The sequence below is a fragment of the Oryctolagus cuniculus genome, chromosome X (assembly GCF_051225735.1).
Source record: "Oryctolagus cuniculus isolate XC-2025 breed Fujian yellow rabbit chromosome X, ASM5122573v1, whole genome shotgun sequence".
Taxonomy (NCBI): domain Eukaryota; kingdom Metazoa; phylum Chordata; class Mammalia; order Lagomorpha; family Leporidae; genus Oryctolagus; species Oryctolagus cuniculus.
In genome coordinates this window covers 107,061,829-107,067,828 of record NC_142888.1, presented here as the reverse complement: position 1 = coordinate 107,067,828, position 6,000 = coordinate 107,061,829, and positions in this window count along the sequence as shown.

Sequence of the window (6,000 nt, the reverse complement as noted above, 5' to 3'; positions counted from 1 at the left end):
AATGGACACCCGGTGGCGGCAACATACAAGAAGCCTTGCCACGTGACCTGCTGTTACAGCAATCGCAGCCCCTGCTGGCCCCGAGGGAGGAAGGAAGTCCCAGCTTCAGTCTCCAGAGATTCTGATGCAGTCGGCTCTTGGGTTGAACAATCAGAGAAAAGTCCCCATCCTGTTATCTCGTGTCAATCATCACCGGGCCTTCTGATTTCTCTCCCTAGGGAGGGCCAATCAATTTGACATCATATGGCCTACTCCAGCCTTTTATCTCACTGCCCAGAATCCAGAAACCAGAAGCTGGACTATTTCTCTGCCTGCTGGTCTAATGCTCATGGTCAACTTGTATCTATCTCCAAGGTCATCATTGCCATCACTACCACAACCATGACCCCTACGGCTACTACTGCTGCTATCAACACTCCTATCATTAGCCATCACTGTACAGCACACTTAGAGCCGCAATCATTAGAGAAACTACCTCTTCAGCTAGAACCCCTCAGCCATCACCTGTACAGTCATCACCATGGCTGATAGCACCCTTCTAGCCATCATCCTTAGAGACACTATAATCCGTGACATCCCCATGACACTGTCACGCTTACAGGCGTCACCCCTCCGGCCATGAGTCCTGTAACCATCCCCACCGCCATCAGTACACCTACAGCCTTCATTACGAGAGCAACCACTTCTATAGCCAAAACCCCTCAACCATGCGCCTCTGTCTTATCACCACCACCACCATCACCCACACAGCCATCACCCTCACAGCTGTCTGTGACAGCTGCTTCTCCTCCTGGCCTTAGAGACGCCATCACTACATACACTCATCCACTGCTGCTCTCACCCTTACAATCATCACTCCCATAGCCATCACGTGCCATTGTCACCCTACAGGGATCATCCCTGCTGCCACCAACACATCTACAACTGCCATCGTTAGAGCAGCCATTCACACAGTCAACGCCGCTCAACCCTCGTGAGTGTATTTATCACCACCACTGCTGAAAAGTGTTTGCAGGAATCCCTACCACCAGCAAATGCTCGGTTCAACAGGCACTTATGAATGTCTATGTGGTATGTTCTCTTTGTGGAGTGTCTGTGACACATATTTTTTTTTATTTATTTGACAGGTAGAGTTATAGACAGTGAGAGAGAGAGAGACAGAGAGAAAGGTCTTCCTTCCTTCCGTTCACTCCCCAAATGGCTGCCACGGCCGGCACTGCGCATATCCGAAGCCAGGAGCCAGGTGCTTCTCCTGGTCTCCCATGCGGGTGCAGGGCTCAAGCACATGGGCCATCCTCCACTGCCTTCCCAGACCACAGCAGAGAGCTGGACTGGAAGAGGGGCAACCGGGACTAGAACCCGGCACCCATATGGGATGCTGGCACTGCAGGCGGAGGATTAGCCAAGTGAGCCATGGTGCCAGCCCCATAGTTTAAGAACTTTACTAACACTCTTTTTTTTTTTAAATTTATTTATTTATTTATTTGAAAGGCAGAGTTACAGAGAGGCAGAGGCAGAGAAAGCAAGAGAGGTCTTTCATCCGACGGTGCACTCCCCAGATGGCTGCAACAGCTGGAGCTGGGCTGATCTGAAGCCAGGAGCTTCTTGCAGGTCTCCCACACGGGTGCAGGGGCCCAAATACTTGGGCCCCCTTCTACCGCTTTCCCAGGCCATAGCAGAGAGCTAGATAGGAAGTGAAGCAGCTGGGACTCGAACGGATGCCCATATTGGATGCTGGCACTGCAGGCAGCAGCTTTACCCGCTACGCCACAGTGCCCGCCCCTTTATTAACTTTCTTAATGCAAAAACAATTGGTACTCTTTATAAAACATTATTTATTTGAAAGGCAGAGATACAAAGAAAGAGAGAAGGAGAGGAAGAGGGAAGGAGGAAGGGAGGGAGAGGGAGAGGGAGAGGGAGAGGGAGAGGGAGAGGGAGAGAGAGAGAGAGAGAGAGAGAAACTTCTACCTGCTGGTTCATTTCCCAAATGCCTACAACTGCCAGGGTGAGGCTGGGCCCAGAGCCAGGAGCAGAGAACTCGGTCAAGGTCTCCCACACGGGTGGCAAGAACCCAATCCCTTGAACGTCATCATCTCCCTACCAGGGTCTGCATTAGTGGGAAGCTGGAGTCGGCAATCAAACCTAGGCTCTGCAGTGTGGGAGGTGGGCATCTTAACTGGTGGGCTAAGCAGCTGCTCCTCAACTGTCGTTCTTCGCGGACAGTTTAGTAAGCACGGATAAACAGAAATTCTCCATAATCGTCTTCCATCCTTTTGAACGAGTGGCCTTTTCTGTTTTAAACATTTATCTACCTCTCTGTCTATAAAAATATTTTTCATTTTACAAGAATTATACTGCACAGAAATCAGATCATTAATTTGTGGGAACGGGGAGGGCAGTGCAGGAAGCGACCCAAAGGGGTGAAGGATATGCTCACTCCCTTGAGAGTGGGGATGATTTCATGGGTATACATACACGTGTGGGTCTACATGGAGCAAATTGCACACTTTCAAAATGAGCAGTTTGTTGAGGGTTAAGTGTACCTCACCAAAGCTGTTTTTAACAAGGAAGAAAGTCACGCTGCAGAAATGGTAATATTTGCTTTCCACGTGGCGCGCGCTATCACTGAGATTGTCTCACGCTATGAAATATTTTTCAGTTATGTCATTCGTTGTGTGGCTGCGCCGTGATTATTTCCCCAGGCTCCTGCTGATGAACTTGGGCTGGTGTCTTTCATCATTTGACTGATTGATCATTCCCTGAACGTCCTTAAGGTAAATATTTTTTTTTTTTGACAGGCAGAGTGGACAGAGAGAGAGAGAGAGAGAGAGACAGAGAGAAAGGTCTTCCTTTTGCCTTGGTTCACCCCCCAATGGCCGCCGTGGCCGGCGCACTGCAGCCGGTGCACCGCGCTGATCCGAAGCCAGCAGCCAGGTGCTTCTCCTGGTCTCCCATGGGGTGCAGGGCCCAAGGACTTGGGCCATCCTCCTCTGCATTCCCGGGCCACAGCAGAGAGCTGGCCTGGAAGAGGGGCAACTGGGACAGAATCTGGTGCCCCGACTGGGACTAGAACCCGGTGTGCCGGCGCCGCTAGGTGGAGGATTAGCCTAGTGAGCCGCGGTGCTGGCCAAGGTAAATATTTATATCCCCATTTTTTCCCCCTTGGGGTGAGTGTCCAGAAGAGACCTGGCTGGGGTAAAATGTATACAGCTTTGAAAGAACGTTCTTCAAGCTTGGAAGATAACAAAAGGGAAATAGATTCATGGAGTAACAATGAAGCTGAATTTTCATTTTCAATGAGGAAGCTTCCCTGGGGATGTCTTCCTATTTGGTTCAAGACCTGACTCCAAGAACAGACGTCATTTTTGATTCCTAACCTCTTGGAACATCATCACGAAGTCTGAAGATGCATCTTTCAAAGGCTCCCTGTCTGTGGCGCTTGGGAAATCCTGTGCTGCCTGGGAGAACGTGTCCTCTGATTTCCTGCTCCACGCCCTGGGACCAGGCATCCAGAGAAGACCACGAGGACCTTCTCCCCTAAGCTGAAACCGCACTCCCTTTGGCTGCAGTCTGCTCAGCCAAGAAGATGCTGCACCCCCTGAACGCCTTGCCCCTGGCCTGCGCTTTCCAGCCTGAACTTTCTCCCTGGCAGCCTAGCGACACTAGCGTGATCACTAGCTAAGGCTCCACAGCGCAGCGGCGTGAGCAAGATCTGGCAGCCCTTGGGGCTGGTGTTGTGGCGTAGCAGGTAAAGCCACTGCCTGCAGTGCTGGCATCCCATGTGGACGCAGGTTCAAGTCCTGGCTGCTCCACTTCCAATCCAGATCTCTGCTATGGCCTGGGAAAGCAGTGGAGGATGGCCCAAGTGCTTGGGCCCCTGCACCCGTGTGGGAAGACCGGGAGGAAGCTCCTGGCTCCTGGCTTTTGATAGGCGCAGCTCTGGCCGTTGTGGTAGGTCTGTGTGATCAGGAGCAGGAAGGCGACCCCAGTGGGGTCCGGGGTGGGCCGGGGATGCAGGACTGCCAGCAGACACGAGGGAGGGAGCAGCTCTCAGAAGCTTCCGGGCCTGCGCAGCAGTGGCCTGTTCCCCGGGCCTGCACGCAGGATGTGCCCGCTTCCTGTTTGCTCAGCCTGGGCAGCAAGCAGGGCTCACACACTAACCGCAGAGCCTCCCATAGGCTGCCAACAAACCAGGCCGCTGGGCCACGGTAGGGGGCCTGGGAAAAGGCAGCCGGAGGCGGGAAGTGAGGGCGCCTGGGAGAGAAGTGCAGAGACCCACACCCAGGACACGGAGAGGCAGTGTTGATCAGACCTGGCCTTCTCCCTGCTGTTGCCTCTGGTCAGCAACCTGAGTTCTGGGGCTCCAGGTCCTCTCCTACATCCCTGGCCGGCTGCACTTGTCTTCCTCAGCCTGTCTCTTCCAACAGATTGCCCTGGCCATGCCTAATAGATCAAGCCCCAGCGGGCTAATAGGTCCTAAACACTTCTTTAATAGACTTCCCCTTCCCGGCAACACATTTGCATTTTATAGGTTCCAGTCCAGGTACGCAGAGCCCTCAGCTAAAGAAGTGATCCAGGTCAGTAGTTCCGTGCACAAGGCCACCGTGGACTTGATAATGGGCTGGTAAGCAGGACCTAGGAGCTTGCTGTGTGGGTGCAGCCTTGTGCTTAATACAATGAGGAGTCAAGTGTCAAGGTCCCTTGCACCTGGAAGCTGATCCTAAGTGGGGATGGCAAGCTTCCATTTGCCCAGCACTTTTTAAAAAAATTATTTATTTATTTGAAAGGCAGAGTGACAGAGAGAGAGAGAGGGAAGGAGGGAGAACAAGCGAGCTCTCCCATTTGCTGGTTCGCTCCCAAATGCCTGCAACAGCCAGGACTGGGCCAGACTGAAGCCTTGAGGCTGGAATTCTTTTTTTTTTTTTTTTTTTTTTTGACAGACAGAGTGGACAGTGAGAGAGAGAGAGAGAGAGAGAAAGGTCTTCCTTTGCCGTTGGTTCACCCTCCAATGGCTGGCGCACCGCGCTGATCCGATGGCAGGAGCCAGGCGCTTATCCTGGTCTCCCATGGGGGTGCAGGGCCCAAGCACCTGGGCCATCCTCCACTGCACTCCCTGGCCACAGCAGAGAGCTGGCCTGGAAGAGGGGCAACCGGGACAGAATCCGGCGTCCCAACCGGGACTAGAACCCGGTGTGCTGGCGCTGCAAGGTGGAGGATTAGCCTAGTGAGCCACAGCGCCGGCCCGAGGCTGGAATTCAATCTCCATCTCCCTCGTGGGCAGTGGCAGGAACCCACGTACTGGAGCCATCATCTGCTGCCTCCCAGGGTGCACATCATCAGGAAGCTAAGAGCTGGGACTTGAACGCAGGTTCTGTGATATGAGATGTGGGCGCCCCAAGCAGTGTCTCAACCACCAGGTCAAACTCCTGCCAGCCCCCGCCCTCCGCCAAGATTCTTCTTTTCACTTCCTCCCTGCTCAACTCCCCACATTCAGCTGCAAAGTATAATATTGTGTGGCAGGCGGTGGGCTAAGTCAGGCACCATTGTCATCCCCACTTTCTAGGGAGGAAGCCGAGGCACAGAGGGGCTCAATGAAGCGTCCGTGATTGTACAACAAGTGAGTGGAGGGAGCTTAGTTTTGAATGCACGTCTGCTCCGAGGCTCATGCTATTAACCCCTGGGTTAACGTGCCGCTGTCGCAGAGGCCTGAGAAGGGAGGTGAGAGGAGTGTGGGGCTTTCTGCTTGCAGCCCTTTCTTGGCACCCTACGCTGGTTTGGGTACAGCACTAGGTGGCAGAAGGCCGGCTTGGATCAGGCCCATGGGGGACTGAACGGGATGAGGAGGGCGTCTAGAAGTCACACCGTATGCACAGAAGCTGCCATAGTTAGGGTGGATTAAGTGGGGGTGATGGAGAGGGAAGCCCTTGTCAACATGTGAAGCACTGAACACTTGGCATATTTAGCCTAGAGAGTGGGGGGGGGGGATTTGAAGCTGTCATG